At 64.2% G+C, this 16572-nt stretch overlaps 5 pseudogenes; all 5 read left to right on the top strand.

Moving 5' to 3' along the window:
• The first annotated feature begins 768 nt into the window (after nucleotides 1–768).
• Nucleotides 769–887, top strand: LOC142864498 (uncharacterized; annotated as a pseudogene).
• A 3527-nt stretch (nucleotides 888–4414) lies between these two features.
• On the top strand, nucleotides 4415–4533 carry LOC142864607 (uncharacterized; annotated as a pseudogene).
• A 3529-nt stretch (nucleotides 4534–8062) lies between these two features.
• Nucleotides 8063–8181, top strand: LOC142864497 (uncharacterized; annotated as a pseudogene).
• A 3513-nt stretch (nucleotides 8182–11694) lies between these two features.
• Nucleotides 11695–11813, top strand: LOC142864496 (uncharacterized; annotated as a pseudogene).
• Nucleotides 11814–15326: 3513 nt separating this feature from the next.
• Nucleotides 15327–15445, top strand: LOC142864495 (uncharacterized; annotated as a pseudogene).
• Nucleotides 15446–16572: the final 1127 nt, after the last annotated feature.

Raw genomic sequence — 16572 nt, 5'->3', positions numbered from 1 at the left:
CTCTTTTCAGTGCCTTCATTAGTGAAATGACCTCAAGGAAGCTCGAATCCAATATCTAATCGCCGGCTTTTAGCAAGTCCACACCCGAGGGTGGTTGGGGTCCAATCCAGCCCCGGGCCAGGCCCAGGCCCCTTGGACTGGGCCACAGGAGGACACAGAGCAGGGTCCCGGCCCCCACGGGAGCGGTGCCGGCAGTTCTCCAAGGGCTTGGGGGTTTTCCAGAGGTAGGAGATGGAGGGGACTGATTTCTTCAGCGCCCCCCAAACCACCCCGCCCCGCCCCACCCCAGCCATGGGACACATCCCGAGAGACGCCCCTACACTCGCTCCCCTCCCCCATGCGCTGTGCCCCAGCCCTGGCCCTGGGGAATAGGCGGCAGCCCACCCACAGGGCGGGGGCGCAGCTGACAGGGGTTGTGCGGGAGGGCGGCCCCTGGCTGGGGTCAAAGGGTGAGCGCGCGTGCGCAGTCAGCGGCCGCGCGCTGGGGGTGGGGGCGGGTAGGTGAAGGAGGCGAGGTGAGGAGAGGAGGGGGGCTGGAAGGTCTCCACCTTGGCGGGTCCAGCCGTGGAGGCGCATCGTGTCTGTGTGTGTGTGTGTGTGTGTGTAGACAGCCCCCCATCCCACCCCGCCCCGCCACGTCCCTCACCTCAGTCCTCCGGAGTCCGCCCGACCGGGCCGGCGAACTCCACAGGCCCGGCGCGGGTCAGCGCTATCGCGGGGAAGCGCGGTGAGGCTGGCCTCTTGAGCGGGGCAGGGGCGCCCTCCGCGGTCTACGGCCACACCACCCCGAACGCGCCCCATCTCGTCTGCTCTCAGAAGCTAAGCAGCGTCGGGCCTGGTTAGTACTTGGATGGGAGACCGCCTGGGAATCCCGGGTGCCCTAGGCTTTTTTTTTTTTTTTGCCTGTTGCTCTGTCCCCTTGCTGGGAGCGCGGCGGCGGGGCGGCCGTCCGGCGGATCACCCCCACCCTCAGCGCCCGCCGCGGTGCCTGCCGCCCCAGCCCGCACCGTGGGGCCTCCTCTTGTCCCAAGCGGGGACACCGCCGCCACGGGGCAGCATGCGTGCCATCTGGACTGTCAGGTCTCAGACCAAAGGTCTGGTCTGTGGGAACCGACACGCTGGAGGAAACCTCGAGAGTCTGAGAGGGGAGGGAGTTCCGGAAGGATTCCAGGATGTCACTTTGAGCGAGTATGTGACCAGAACTCGTCCCGTTGCTTTTGGGGTTCTATGGGCTACACGCAGGAATCTCTGGTGGTGGCACTGGAGGTTGGGGGATCCGGAGTCACACCCAGACCTGCTCGACAGGCCTCCTTTTACTTTTCTTTTCGGATTCATTTTCTTAGAAAGTGTCTCTTATCTCTATGATTGCATTTTCTTTTCTCTCTCTTTTCAAGCAGATGATGGGAGTACAAGTATTGAGGTGACATGTGTTGCCCGTGCCCCCCTCCCCCCTGTCTCCTTATTTATTTCTCATTTTCTCCCAGCGTATTGTGGGGGTACCAATGTTCAGGTCGGGTGCATTGCTCTTTCCCCGCCTCCCCCCTCGGGTCAGAGCTTCAAGTGCGCCCATCCCCCAGTCGGTGCGCACCCACCCCCTCCCTAATGCATGTGTATGCCCACCCCCTCCCCACGCCCGCCCGACACCCACCCGATGAAGGTGATTCCTCGCTGTCCACTTAGGTGTCCATCCGTTCGTACCAATTTGCCGGTGAGCGCGCGCACGTGGTGCTCGTGTGTCCGTTCTTGGGATACCTGGCCTACTGGAACGGGTTCCAGCTCTGGCCAGGAGAACACGAGAGGCGCGCTCTCACCGCTGCTCCTCACAGCCGAATGGCACTCCGTGGTGTCCACGCGCCGCATGTTATTAATGCACTCCTGGATGGATGGGCACTCGGGTCGCTTCCACATCTTTGCGATTGTGAATTGTGCCCTAACTGTCACCCTACCCCTTACCCAGCCCGTCTCCTCTGCCCCTGCCTGACGCGCTCCTCCCCCGCCAGGCCCGTCACTGTCCTCGGCCCCTGCCCCTGCCTGACCGGCCCCTTCCCGCCCCGGCCCGTCACCGTCACCGTCACCGTCACCGTCCTCTGCCCCTGCCTGACAGGCTCGTCCCCGCCCGGCCCACCACCTGGGCCACTGCCTGACTCGCTCCGCTCCTCCCCGGCCAGGCCCGTCACTGTCCTGGGCCCCTGCCTGACCGGCTCCTTCCCGCCCGGCCTGTCACCGTCCTCTGCCCCTGCCTGACACGCTCCTCCCCGCCCGTCACCGTCCTCGGCCCCTGCCTGACCGGCTCCTCCGTCGCCTGGGCCTTCCAGGGGCTTGGTGTGGACGCTGCTTCCAGGAAGCCCTCCAGGAACCCGGCAGCAGGGCGGCCGCAGCAGTCTGGCGCAGGCATCGCTAAGTCCCCTGCCGGGGACGGGGACGTGCCCCGCTGTGCCGCGGGGGGCCCAGCCTGGTGTCTTCCCTGAGGCCCTGGGGCTGCCGCTCCCCGCAAGGGGAGAGCCTCGGAGGTGGGGACCGCCTCCTGATGGGGACGTCCACGCAGCTCTCCACGTCGGATTCCGGGGCTCTCTGTCCTGCCTGAAGGCCCAGCTGGCCTGCGGGTCCTTAGAGTGGCAGAAACATCCTCAAACTGATATTGCGAGTCCGGTGGTTGTCTGCACTTTTGTGCTGGGCACCCCAGGGAGGCCCAGGGGCTGGCTGGACAACGCGGTCTGCTCGGGTGCTTTGGAGGAGCAACCGATGCCCTTTGGACTTTGGTAGCAGCGTCTCAGGTGTCTCTGAGCCCTGCGCCATGTCGGGGAGGAGGCGGGAGGGGCCGCGACCTGCAGTCGTGTTCCCGGGGTGGCACGGCATGTGGCTTCTTCCACAGGCTGCTTGGCCTGGGCTCCCTGCACCTGGGCCTTTGGGGGACTGGCCCTGTGCTTGCCAACGCTTCCTGCAGGGACCCGGAGCTGGGAGGTGGCATCTCCCAGCCCTGGGCCGGGCAGAGCCCCAGCGGGCCATGCCCACACCCTCTCTCAGCACGGGTCCTCCAGAAGGCTCCTTTGGGACCAGGATTCTCCTGCGGGTGACTTCTTAAAGTCTGGCCCCTGGATGGAGGGGCACCGGGAGTAGAGGAGCCGGAAGCGGAAGGGGGTGCCCATGCGAGGGGACATTTTCAGGCCAAGTACCAGCTTCAGCCTGATCCTCCTGGGAACCCCGGGGTGTACGTCCCACCTCCTGGTTGTCCCGCTCTGAGACAAGGAGCCGGGCTTCGCATTCCCCCAGCAGCCAGTCGTGGGCTGAGGACACCTGGGGCCTTGGGAACTCCCTGGCTTCTCTTTGGATTACCATTTGGAGCTGCTTGGGAATCCTGCCGCCACACACACCCGAGTGCAGGTGTCTTCTGCACGGACTGGGGGCCTCGCGCTTCTGAATGCCACTGGCTCGCCACCCACCCACGGGTGAACCTGGTCAGGGTGCTTTCTCTAAGGAGCAGACTCTGATCCGGGCGGGCTACCGGTGTCTCTGTTTGCTCGTTTCTTTCTTCCATTTCGGGAAAGTCTTCCTTACTGGGTGTGGAAATCTCCTATGCCTTTCCTCGCCTATTCTGTCAGCTTTAAAATTCTCTTTCAGTTGCCACCCTCACAGATGGATTAGGAAACTCTTTTCGGTGCCTTCATTAGTGAAATGACCTCAAGGAAGCTCGAATCCAATATCTAATCGCCGGCTTTTAGCAAGTCCACACCCGAGGGTGGTTGGGGTCCAATCCAGCCCCGGGCCAGGCCCAGGCCCCTTGGACTGGGCCACAGGAGGACACAGAGCAGGGTCCCGGCCCCCACGGGAGCGGTGCCGGCAGTTCTCCAAGGGCTTGGGGGTTTTCCAGAGGTAGGAGATGGAGGGGACTGATTTCTTCAGCGCCCCCCAAACCACCCCGCCCCGCCCCACCCCAGCCATGGGACACATCCCGAGAGACGCCCCTACACTCGCTCCCCTCCCCCATGCGCTGTGCCCCAGCCCTGGCCCTGGGGAATAGGCGGCAGCCCACCCACAGGGCGGGGGCGCAGCTGACAGGGGTTGTGCGGGAGGGCGGCCCCTGGCTGGGGTCAAAGGGTGAGCGCGCGTGCGCAGTCAGCGGCCGCGCGCTGGGGGTGGGGGCGGGTAGGTGAAGGAGGCGAGGTGAGGAGAGGAGGGGGGCTGGAAGGTCTCCACCTTGGCGGGTCCAGCCGTGGAGGCGCATCGTGTCTGTGTGTGTGTGTGTGTGCGTGTAGACAGCCCCCCATCCCACCCCGCCCCGCCACGTCCCTCACCTCAGTCCTCCGGAGTCCGCCCGACCGGGCCGGCGAACTCCACAGGCCCGGCGCGGGTCAGCGCTATCGCGGGGAAGCGCGGTGAGGCTGGCCTCTTGAGCGGGGCAGGGGCGCCCTCCGCGGTCTACGGCCACACCACCCCGAACGCGCCCCATCTCGTCTGCTCTCAGAAGCTAAGCAGCGTCGGGCCTGGTTAGTACTTGGATAGGAGACCGCCTGGGAATCCCGGGTGCCCTAGGCTTTTTTTTTTTTTTTTTGCCTGTTGCTCTGTCCCCTTGCTGGGAGCGCAGCGGCGGGGCGGCCGTCCGGCGGATCACCCCCACCCTCAGCGCCCGCCGCGGTGCCTGCCGCCCCAGCCCGCACCGTGGGGCCTCCTCTTGTCCCAAGCGGGGACACCGCCGCCACGGGGCAGCATGCGTGCCATCTGGACTGTCAGGTCTCAGACCAAAGGTCTGGTCTGTGGGAACCGACACGCTGGAGGAAACCTCGAGAGTCTGAGAGGGGAGGGAGTTCCGGAAGGATTCCAGGATGTCACTTTGAGCGAGTATGTGACCAGAACTCGTCCCGTTGCTTTTGGGGTTCTATGGGCTACACGCAGGAATCTCTGGTGGTGGCACTGGAGGTTGGGGGATCCGGAGTCACACCCAGACCTGATCGACAGGCCTCCTTTTACTTTTCTTTTCGGATTCATTTTCTTAGAAAGTGTCTCTTATCTCTATGATTGCATTTTCTTTTCTCTCTCTTTTCAAGCAGATGATGGGAGTACAAGTATTGAGGTGACATGTGTTGCCCGTGCCCCCCTCCCCCCTGTCTCCTTATTTATTTCTCATTTTCTCCCAGCGTATTGTGGGGGTACCAATGTTCAGGTCGGGTGCATTGCTCTTTCCCCGCCTCCCCCCTCGGGTCAGAGCTTCAAGTGCGCCCATCCCCCAGTCGGTGCGCACCCACCCCCTCCCTAATGCATGTGTATGCCCACCCCCTCCCCACGCCCGCCCGACACCCACCCGATGAAGGTGATTCCTCGCTGTCCACTTAGGTGTCCATCCGTTCGTACCAATTTGCCGGTGAGCGCGCGCACGTGGTGCTCGTGTGTCCGTTCTTGGGATACCTGGCCTACTGGAACGGGTTCCAGCTCTGGCCAGGAGAACACGAGAGGCGCGCTCTCACCGCTGCTCCTCACAGCCGAATGGCACTCCGTGGTGTCCACGCGCCGCATGTTATTAATGCACTCCTGGATGGATGGGCACTCGGGTCGCTTCCACATCTTTGCGATTGTGAATTGTGCCCTAACTGTCACCCTACCCCTTACCCAGCCCGTCTCCTCTGCCCCTGCCTGACGCGCTCCTCCCCCGCCAGGCCCGTCACTGTCCTCGGCCCCTGCCCCTGCCTGACCGGCCCCTTCCCGCCCCGGCCCGTCACCGTCACCGTCACCGTCACCGTCCTCTGCCCCTGCCTGACAGGCTCGTCCCCGCCCGGCCCACCACCTGGGCCACTGCCTGACTCGCTCCGCTCCTCCCCGGCCAGGCCCGTCACTGTCCTGGGCCCCTGCCTGACCGGCTCCTTCCCGCCCGGCCTGTCACCGTCCTCTGCCCCTGCCTGACACGCTCCTCCCCGCCCGTCACCGTCCTCGGCCCCTGCCTGACCGGCTCCTCCGTCGCCTGGGCCTTCCAGGGGCTTGGTGTGGACGCTGCTTCCAGGAAGCCCTCCAGGAACCCGGCAGCAGGGCGGCCGCAGCAGTCTGGCGCAGGCATCGCTAAGTCCCCTGCCGGGGACGGGGACGTGCCCCGCTGTGCCGCGGGGGGCCCAGCCTGGTGTCTTCCCTGAGGCCCTGGGGCTGCCGCTCCCCGCAAGGGGAGAGCCTCGGAGGTGGGGACCGCCTCCTGATGGGGACGTCCACGCAGCTCTCCACGTCGGATTCCGGGGCTCTCTGTCCTGCCTGAAGGCCCAGCTGGCCTGCGGGTCCTTAGAGTGGCAGAAACATCCTCAAACTGATATTGCGAGTCCGGTGGTTGTCTGCACTTTTGTGCTGGGCACCCCAGGGAGGCCCAGGGGCTGGCTGGACAACGCGGTCTGCTCGGGTGCTTTGGAGGAGCAACCGATGCCCTTTGGACTTTGGTAGCAGCGTCTCAGGTGTCTCTGAGCCCTGCGCCATGTCGGGGAGGAGGCGGGAGGGGCCGCGACCTGCAGTCGTGTTCCCGGGGTGGCACGGCATGTGGCTTCTTCCACAGGCTGCTTGGCCTGGGCTCCCTGCACCTGGGCCTTTGGGGGACTGGCCCTGTGCTTGCCAACGCTTCCTGCAGGGACCCGGAGCTGGGAGGTGGCATCTCCCAGCCCTGGGCCGGGCAGAACCCCAGCGGGCCATGCCCACAACCTCTCTCAGCACGGGTCCCCCAGAAGGCTCCTTTGGGACCAGGATTCTCCTGCGGGTGACTTCTTAAAGTCTGGCCCCTGGATGGAGGGGCTCCGGGAGTAGAGGAGCCGGAAGCGGAAGGGGGTGCCCATGCGAGGGGACATTTTCAGGCCAAGTACCAGCTTCAGCCTGATCCTCCTGGGAACCCCGGGGTGTACGTCCCACCTCCTGGTTGTCCCCCTCTGAGACAAGGAGCCGGGCTTCGCATTCCCCCAGCAGCCAGTCGTGGGCTGAGGACACCTGGGGCCTTGGGAACTCCCTGGCTTCTCTTTGGATTACCATTTGGAGCTGCTTGGGAATCCTGCCGCCACACACACCCGAGTGCAGGTGTCTTCTGCACGGACTGCGGGCCTCGCGCTTCTGAATGCCACTGGCTCGCCACCCACCCACGGGTGAACCTGGTCAGGGTGCTTTCTCTAAGGAGCAGACTCTGATCCGGGCGGGCTACCGGTGTCTCTGTTTGCTCGTTTCTTTCTTCCATTTCGGGAAAGTCTTCCTTACTGGGTGTGGAAATCTCCTATGCCTTTCCTCGCCTATTCTGTCAGCTTTAAAATTCTCTTTCAGTTGCCACCCTCACAGATGGATTAGGAAACTCTTTTCGGTGCCTTCATTAGTGAAATGACCTCAAGGAAGCTCGAATCCAATATCTAATCGCCGGCTTTTAGCAAGTCCACACCCGAGGGTGGTTGGGGTCCAATCCAGCCCCGGGCCAGGCCAAGGCCCCTTGGACTGGGCCACAGGAGGACACAGAGCAGGGTCCCGGCCCCCACGGGAGCGGTGCCGGCAGTTCTCCAAGGGCTTGGGGGTTTTCCAGAGGTAGGAGATGGAGGGGACTGATTTCTTCAGCGCCCCCCAAACCACCCCGCCCCGCCCCACCCCAGCCATGGGACACATCCCGAGAGACGCCCCTACACTCGCTCCCCTCCCCCATGCGCTGTGCCCCAGCCCTGGCCCTGGGGAATAGGCGGCAGCCCACCCACAGGGCGGGGGCGCAGCTGACAGGGGTTGTGCGGGAGGGCGGCCCCTGGCTGGGGTCAAAGGGTGAGCGCGCGTGCGCAGTCAGCGGCCGCGCGCTGGGGGTGGGGGCGGGTAGGTGAAGGAGGCGAGGTGAGGAGAGGAGGGGGGCTGGAAGGTCTCCACCTTGGCGGGTCCAGCCGTGGAGGCGCATCGTGTCTGTGTGTGTGTGTGTGTGTGTGTAGACAGCCCCCCATCCCACCCCGCCCCGCCACGTCCCTCACCTCAGTCCTCCGGAGTCCGCCCGACCGGGCCGGCGAACTCCACAGGCCCGGCGCGGGTCAGCGCTATCGCGGGGAAGCGCGGTGAGGCTGGCCTCTTGAGCGGGGCAGGGGCGCCCTCCGCGGTCTACGGCCACACCACCCCGAACGCGCCCCATCTCGTCTGCTCTCAGAAGCTAAGCAGCGTCGGGCCTGGTTAGTACTTGGATGGGAGACCGCCTGGGAATCCCGGGTGCCCTAGGCTTTTTTTTTTTTTTTTTTGCCTGTTGCTCTGTCCCCTTGCTGGGAGCGCGGCGGCGGGGCGGCCGTCCGGCGGATCACCCCCACCCTCAGCGCCCGCCGCGGTGCCTGCCGCCCCAGCCCGCACCGTGGGGCCTCCTCTTGTCCCAAGCCGGGACACCGCCGCCACGGGGCAGCATGCGTGCCATCTGGACTGTCAGGTCTCAGACCAAAGGTCTGGTCTGTGGGAACCGACACGCTGGAGGAAACCTCGAGAGTCTGAGAGGGGAGGGAGTTCCGGAAGGATTCCAGGATGTCACTTTGAGCGAGTATGTGACCAGAACTCGTCCCGTTGCTTTTGGGGTTCTATGGGCTACACGCAGGAATCTCTGGTGGTGGCACTGGAGGTTGGGGGAACCGGAGTCACACCCAGACCTGCTCGACAGGCCTCCTTTTACTTTTCTTTTCGGATTCATTTTCTTAGAAAGTGTCTCTTATCTCTATGATTGCATTTTCTTTTCTCTCTCTTTTCAAGCAGATGATGGGAGTACAAGTATTGAGGTGACATGTGTTGCCCGTGCCCCCCTCCCCCCTGTCTCCTTATTTATTTCTCATTTTCTCCCAGCGTATTGTGGGGGTACCAATGTTCAGGTCGGGTGCATTGCTCTTTCCCCGCCTCCCCCCTCGGGTCAGAGCTTCAAGTGCGCCCATCCCCCAGTCGGTGCGCACCCACCCCCTCCCTAATGCATGTGTATGCCCACCCCCTCCCCACGCCCGCCCGACACCCACCCGATGAAGGTGATTCCTCGCTGTCCACTTAGGTGTCCATCCGTTCGTACCAATTTGCCGGTGAGCGCGCGCACGTGGTGCTCGTGTGTCCGTTCTTGGGATACCTGGCCTACTGGAACGGGTTCCAGCTCTGGCCAGGAGAACACGAGAGGCGCCCTCTCACCGCTGCTCCTCATAGCCGAATGGCACTCCGTGGTGTCCACGCGCCGCATGTTATTAATGCACTCCTGGATGGATGGGCACTCGGGTCGCTTCCACATCTTTGCGATTGTGAATTGTGCCCTAACTGTCACCCTACCCCTTACCCAGCCCGTCTCCTCTGCCCCTGCCTGACGCGCTCCTCCCCCGCCAGGCCCGTCACTGTCCTTGGCCCCTGCCCCTGCCTGACCGGCCCCTTCCCGCCCCGTCACCGTCACCGTCCTCTGCCCCTGCCTGACAGGCTCGTCCCCGCCCGGCCCACCACCTGGGCCACTGCCTGACTCGCTCCGCTCCTCCCCGGCCAGGCCCGTCACTGTCCTGGGCCCCTGCCTGACCGGCTCCTTCCCGCCCGGCCTGTCACCGTCCTCTGCCCCTGCCTGACACGCTCCTCCCCGCCCGTCACCGTCCTCGGCCCCTGCCTGACCGGCTCCTCCGTCGCCTGGGCCTTCCAGGGGCTTGGTGTGGACGCTGCTTCCAGGAAGCCCTCCAGGAACCCGGCAGCAGGGCGGCCGCAGCAGTCTGGCGCAGGCATCGCTAAGTCCCCTGCCGGGGACGGGGACGTGCCCCGCTGTGCCGCGGGGGGCCCAGCCTGGTGTCTTCCCTGAGGCCCTGGGGCTGCCGCTCCCCGCAAGGGGAGAGCCTCGGAGGTGGGGACCGCCTCCTGATGGGGACGTCCACGCAGCTCTCCACGTCGGATTCCGGGGCTCTCTGTCCTGCCTGAAGGCCCAGCTGGCCTGCGGGTCCTTAGAGTGGCAGAAACATCCTCAAACTGATATTGCGAGTCCGGTGGTTGTCTGCACTTTTGTGCTGGGCACCCCAGGGAGGCCCAGGGGCTGGCTGGACAACGCGGTCTGCTCGGGTGCTTTGGAGGAGCAACCGATGCCCTTTGGACTTTGGTAGCAGCGTCTCAGGTGTCTCTGAGCCCTGCGCCATGTCGGGGAGGAGGCGGGAGGGGCGGCGACCTGCAGTCGTGCTCCCGGGGTGGCACGGCATGTGGCTTCTTCCACAGGCTGCTTGGCCTGGGCTCCCTGCACCTGGGCCTTTGGGGGACTGGCCCTGTGCTTGCCAACGCTTCCTGCAGGGACCCGGAGCTGGGAGGTGGCATCTCCCAGCCCTGGGCCGGGCAGAGCCCCAGCGGGCCATGCCCACACCCTCTCTCAGCACGGGTCCCCCAGAAGGCTCCTTTGGGACCAGGATTCTCCTGCGGGTGACTTCTTAAAGTCTGGCCCCTGGATGGAGGGGCACCGGGAGTAGAGGAGCCGGAAGCGGAAGGGGGTGCCCATGCGAGGGGACATTTTCAGGCCAAGTACCAGCTTCAGCCTGATCCTCCTGGGAACCCCGGGGTGTACGTCCCACCTCCTGGTTGTCCCGCTCTGAGACAAGGAGCCGGGCTTCGCATTCCCCCAGCAGCCAGTCGTGGGCTGAGGACACCTGGGGCCTTGGGAACTCCCTGGCTTCTCTTTGGATTACCATTTGGAGCTGCTTGGGAATCCTGCCGCCACACACACCCGAGTGCAGGTGTCTTCTGCACAGACTGGGGGCCTCGCGCTTCTGAATGCCACTGGCTCGCCACCCACCCACGGGTGAACCTGGTCAGGGTGCTTTCTCTAAGGAGCAGACTCTGATCCGGGCGGGCTACCGGTGTCTCTGTTTGCTCGTTTCTTTCTTCCATTTCGGGAAAGTCTTCCTTACTGGGTGTGGAAATCTCCTATGCCTTTCCTCGCCTATTCTGTCAGCTTTAAAATTCTCTTTCAGTTGCCACCCTCACAGATGGATTAGGAAACTCTTTTCGGTGCCTTCATTAGTGAAATGACCTCAAGGAAGCTCGAATCCAATATCTAATCGCCGGCTTTTAGCAAGTCCACACCCGAGGGTGGTTGGGGTCCAATCCAGCCCCGGGCCAGGCCCAGGCCCCTTGGACTGGGCCACAGGAGGACACAGAGCAGGGTCCCGGCCCCCACGGGAGCGGTGCCGGCAGTTCTCCAAGGGCTTGGGGGTTTTCCAGAGGTAGGAGATGGAGGGGACTGATTTCTTCAGCGCCCCCCAAACCACCCCGCCCCGCCCCACCCCAGCCATGGGACACATCCCGAGAGACGCCCCTACACTCGCTCCCCTCCCCCATGCGCTGTGCCCCAGCCCTGGCCCTGGGGAATAGGCGGCAGCCCACCCACAGGGCGGGGGCGCAGCTGACAGGGGTTGTGCGGGAGGGCGGCCCCTGGCTGGGGTCAAAGGGTGAGCGCGCGTGCGCAGTCAGCGGCCGCGCGCTGGGGGTGGGGGCGGGTAGGTGAAGGAGGCGAGGTGAGGAGAGGAGGGGGGCTGGAAGGTCTCCACCTTGGCGGGTCCAGCCGTGGAGGCGCATCGTGTCTGTGTGTGTGTGTGTGTGTGTGTAGACAGCCCCCCATCCCACCCCGCCCCGCCACGTCCCTCACCTCAGTCCTCCGGAGTCCGCCCGACCGGGCCGGCGAACTCCACAGGCCCGGCGCAGGTCAGCGCTATCGCGGGGAAGCGCGGTGAGGCTGGCCTCTTGAGCGGGGCAGGGGCGCCCTCCGCGGTCTACGGCCACACCACCCCGAACGCGCCCCATCTCGTCTGCTCTCAGAAGCTAAGCAGCGTCGGGCCTGGTTAGTACTTGGATGGGAGACCGCCTGGGAATCCCGGGTGCCCTAGGCTTTTTTTTTTTTTTTTTTGCCTGTTGCTCTGTCCCCTTGCTGGGAGCGCGGCGGCGGGGCGGCCGTCCGGCGGATCACCCCCACCCTCAGCGCCCGCCGCGGTGCCTGCCGCCCCAGCCCGCACCGTGGGGCCTCCTCTTGTCCCAAGCCGGGACACCGCCGCCACGGGGCAGCATGCGTGCCATCTGGACTGTCAGGTCTCAGACCAAAGGTCTGGTCTGTGGGAACCGACACGCTGGAGGAAACCTCGAGAGTCTGAGAGGGGAGGGAGTTCCGGAAGGATTCCAGGATGTCACTTTGAGCGAGTATGTGACCAGAACTCGTCCCGTTGCTTTTGGGGTTCTATGGGCTACACGCAGGAATCTCTGGTGGTGGCACTGGAGGTTGGGGGAACCGGAGTCACACCCAGACCTGCTCGACAGGCCTCCTTTTACTTTTCTTTTCGGATTCATTTTCTTAGAAAGTGTCTCTTATCTCTATGATTGCATTTTCTTTTCTCTCTCTTTTCAAGCAGATGATGGGAGTACAAGTATTGAGGTGACATGTGTTGCCCGTGCCCCCCTCCCCCCTGTCTCCTTATTTATTTCTCATTTTCTCCCAGCGTATTGTGGGGGTACCAATGTTCAGGTCGGGTGCATTGCTCTTTCCCCGCCTCCCCCCTCGGGTCAGAGCTTCAAGTGCGCCCATCCCCCAGTCGGTGCGCACCCACCCCCTCCCTAATGCATGTGTATGCCCACCCCCTCCCCACGCCCGCCCGACACCCACCCGATGAAGGTGATTCCTCGCTGTCCACTTAGGTGTCCATCCGTTCGTACCAATTTGCCGGTGAGCGCGCGCACGTGGTGCTCGTGTGTCCGTTCTTGGGATACCTGGCCTACTGGAACGGGTTCCAGCTCTGGCCAGGAGAACACGAGAGGCGCCCTCTCACCGCTGCTCCTCATAGCCGAATGGCACTCCGTGGTGTCCACGCGCCGCATGTTATTAATGCACTCCTGGATGGATGGGCACTCGGGTCGCTTCCACATCTTTGCGATTGTGAATTGTGCCCTAACTGTCACCCTACCCCTTACCCAGCCCGTCTCCTCTGCCCCTGCCTGACGCGCTCCTCCCCCGCCAGGCCCGTCACTGTCCTTGGCCCCTGCCCCTGCCTGACCGGCCCCTTCCCGCCCCGTCACCGTCACCGTCCTCTGCCCCTGCCTGACAGGCTCGTCCCCGCCCGGCCCACCACCTGGGCCACTGCCTGACTCGCTCCGCTCCTCCCCGGCCAGGCCCGTCACTGTCCTGGGCCCCTGCCTGACCGGCTCCTTCCCTCCCGGCCTGTCACCGTCCTCTGCCCCTGCCTGACACGCTCCTCCCCGCCCGTCACCGTCCTCGGCCCCTGCCTGACCGGCTCCTCCGTCGCCTGGGCCTTCCAGGGGCTTGGTGTGGACGCTGCTTCCAGGAAGCCCTCCAGGAACCCGGCAGCAGGGCGGCCGCAGCAGTCTGGCGCAGGCATCGCTAAGTCCCCTGCCGGGGACGGGGACGTGCCCCGCTGTGCCGCGGGGGGCCCAGCCTGGTGTCTTCCCTGAGGCCCTGGGGCTGCCGCTCCCCGCAAGGGGAGAGCCTCGGAGGTGGGGACCGCCTCCTGATGGGGACGTCCACGCAGCTCTCCACGTCGGATTCCGGGGCTCTCTGTCCTGCCTGAAGGCCCAGCTGGCCTGCGGGTCCTTAGAGTGGCAGAAACATCCTCAAACTGATATTGCGAGTCCGGTGGTTGTCTGCACTTTTGTGCTGGGCAGCCCAGGGAGGCCCAGGGGCTGGCTGGACAACGCGGTCTGCTCGGGTGCTTTGGAGGAGCAACCGATGCCCTTTGGACTTTGGTAGCAGCGTCTCAGGTGTCTCTGAGCCCTGCGCCATGTCGGGGAGGAGGCGGGAGGGGCCGCGACCTGCAGTCGTGTTCCCGGGGTGGCACGGCATGTGGCTTCTTCCACAGGCTGCTTGGCCTGGGCTCCCTGCACCTGGGCCTTTGGGGGACTGGCCCTGTGCTTGCCAACGCTTCCTGCAGGGACCCGGAGCTGGGAGGTGGCATCTCCCAGCCCTGGGCCGGGCAGAACCCCAGCGGGCCATGCCCACAACCTCTCTCAGCACGGGTCCCCCAGAAGGCTCCTTTGGGACCAGGATTCTCCTGCGGGTGACTTCTTAAAGTCTGGCCCCTGGATGGAGGGGCTCCGGGAGTAGAGGAGCCGGAAGCGGAAGGGGGTGCCCATGCGAGGGGACATTTTCAGGCCAAGTACCAGCTTCAGCCTGATCCTCCTGGGAACCCCGGGGTGTACGTCCCACCTCCTGGTTGTCCCCCTCTGAGACAAGGAGCCGGGCTTCGCATTCCCCCAGCAGCCAGTCGTGGGCTTAGGACACCTGGGGCCTTGGGAACTCCCTGGCTTCTCTTTGGATTACCATTTGGAGCTGCTTGGGAATCCTGCCGCCACACACACCCGAGTGCAGGTGTCTTCTGCACGGACTGCGGGCCTCGCGCTTCTGAATGCCACTGGCTCGCCACCCACCCACGGGTGAACCTGGTCAGGGTGCTTTCTCTAAGGAGCAGACTCTGATCCGGGCGGGCTACCGGTGTCTCTGTTTGCTCGTTTCTTTCTTCCATTTTGGGAAAGTCTTCCTTACTGGGTGTGGAAATCTCCTATGCCTTTCCTCGCCTATTCTGTCAGCTTTAAAATTCTCTTTCAGTTGCCACCCTCACAGATGGATTAGGAAACTCTTTTCGGTGCCTTCATTAGTGAAATGACCTCAAGGAAGCTCGAATCCAATATCTAATCGCCGGCTTTTAGCAAGTCCACACCCGAGGGTGGTTGGGGTCCAATCCAGCCCCGGGCCAGGCCCAGGCCCCTTGGACTGGGCCACAGGAGGACACAGAGCAGGGTCCCGGCCCCCACGGGAGCGGTGCCGGCAGTTCTCCAAGGGCTTGGGGGTTTTCCAGAGGTAGGAGATGGAGGGGACTGATTTCTTCAGCGCCCCCCAAACCACCCCGCCCCGCCCCACCCCAGCCATGGGACACATCCCGAGAGACGCCCCTACACTCGCTCCCCTCCCCCATGCGCTGTGCCCCAGCCCTGGCCCTGGGGAATAGGCGGCAGCCCACCCACAGGGCGGGGGCGCAGCTGACAGGGGTTGTGCGGGAGGGCGGCCCCTGGCTGGGGTCAAAGGGTGAGCGCGCGTGCGCAGTCAGCGGCCGCGCGCTGGGGGTGGGGGCGGGTAGGTGAAGGAGGCGAGGTGAGGAGAGGAGGGGGGCTGGAAGGTCTCCACCTTGGCGGGTCCAGCCGTGGAGGCGCATCGTGTCTGTGTGTGTGTGTGTGTGTGTGTAGACAGCCCCCCATCCCACCCCGCCCCGCCACGTCCCTCACCTCAGTCCTCCGGAGTCCGCCCGACCGGGCCGGCGAACTCCACAGGCCCGGCGCGGGTCAGCGCTATCGCGGGGAAGCGCGGTGAGGCTGGCCTCTTGAGCGGGGCAGGGGCGCCCTCCGCGGTCTACGGCCACACCACCCCGAACGCGCCCCATCTCGTCTGCTCTCAGAAGCTAAGCAGCGTCGGGCCTGGTTAGTACTTGGATGGGAGACCGCCTGGGAATCCCGGGTGCCCTAGGCTTTTTTTTTTTTTTTTTTGCCTGTTGCTCTGTCCCCTTGCTGGGAGCGCGGCGGCGGGGCGGCCGTCCGGCGGATCACCCCCACCCTCAGCGCCCGCCGCGGTGCCTGCCGCCCCAGCCCGCACCGTGGGGCCTCCTCTTGTCCCAAGCCGGGACACCGCCGCCACGGGGCAGCATGCGTGCCATCTGGACTGTCAGGTCTCAGACCAAAGGTCTGGTCTGTGGGAACCGACACGCTGGAGGAAACCTCGAGAGTCTGAGAGGGGAGGGAGTTCCGGAAGGATTCCAGGATGTCACTTTGAGCGAGTATGTGACCAGAACTCGTCCCGTTGCTTTTGGGGTTCTATGGGCTACACGCAGGAATCTCTGGTGGTGGCACTGGAGGTTGGGGGAACCGGAGTCACACCCAGACCTGCTCGACAGGCCTCCTTTTACTTTTCTTTTCGGATTCATTTTCTTAGAAAGTGTCTCTTATCTCTATGATTGCATTTTCTTTTCTCTCTCTTTTCAAGCAGATGATGGGAGTACAAGTATTGAGGTGACATGTGTTGCCCGTGCCCCCCTCCCCCCTGTCTCCTTATTTATTTCTCATTTTCTCCCAGCGTATTGTGGGGGTACCAATGTTCAGGTCGGGTGCATTGCTCTTTCCCCGCCTCCCCCCTCGGGTCAGAGCTTCAAGTGCGCCCATCCCCCAGTCGGTGCGCACCCACCCCCTCCCTAATGCATGTGTATGCCCACCCCCTCCCCACGCCCGCCCGACACCCACCCGATGAAGGTGATTCCTCGCTGTCCACTTAGGTGTCCATCCGTTCGTACCAATTTGCCGGTGAGCGCGCGCACGTGGTGCTCGTGTGTCCGTTCTTGGGATACCTGGCCTACTGGAACGGGTTCCAGCTCTGGCCAGGAGAACACGAGAGGCGCCCTCTCACCGCTGCTCCTCATAGCCGAATGGCACTCCGTGGTGTCCACGCGCCGCATGTTATTAATGCACTCCTGGATGGATGGGCACTCGGGTCGCTTCCACATCTTTGCGATTGTGAATTGTGCCCTAACTGTCACCCTACCCCTTACCCAGCCCGTCTCCTCTGCCCCTGCCTGACGCGCTCCTCCCCCGCCAGGCCCGTCACTG

Source organism: Microcebus murinus, chromosome 25 (assembly GCF_040939455.1).
Source record: "Microcebus murinus isolate Inina chromosome 25, M.murinus_Inina_mat1.0, whole genome shotgun sequence".
Classification (NCBI taxonomy): Eukaryota; Metazoa; Chordata; class Mammalia; order Primates; family Cheirogaleidae; genus Microcebus; species Microcebus murinus.
Note: the sequence above shows the minus strand (reverse complement) of the source record. Positions and strands in the feature narration are given on the sequence as shown.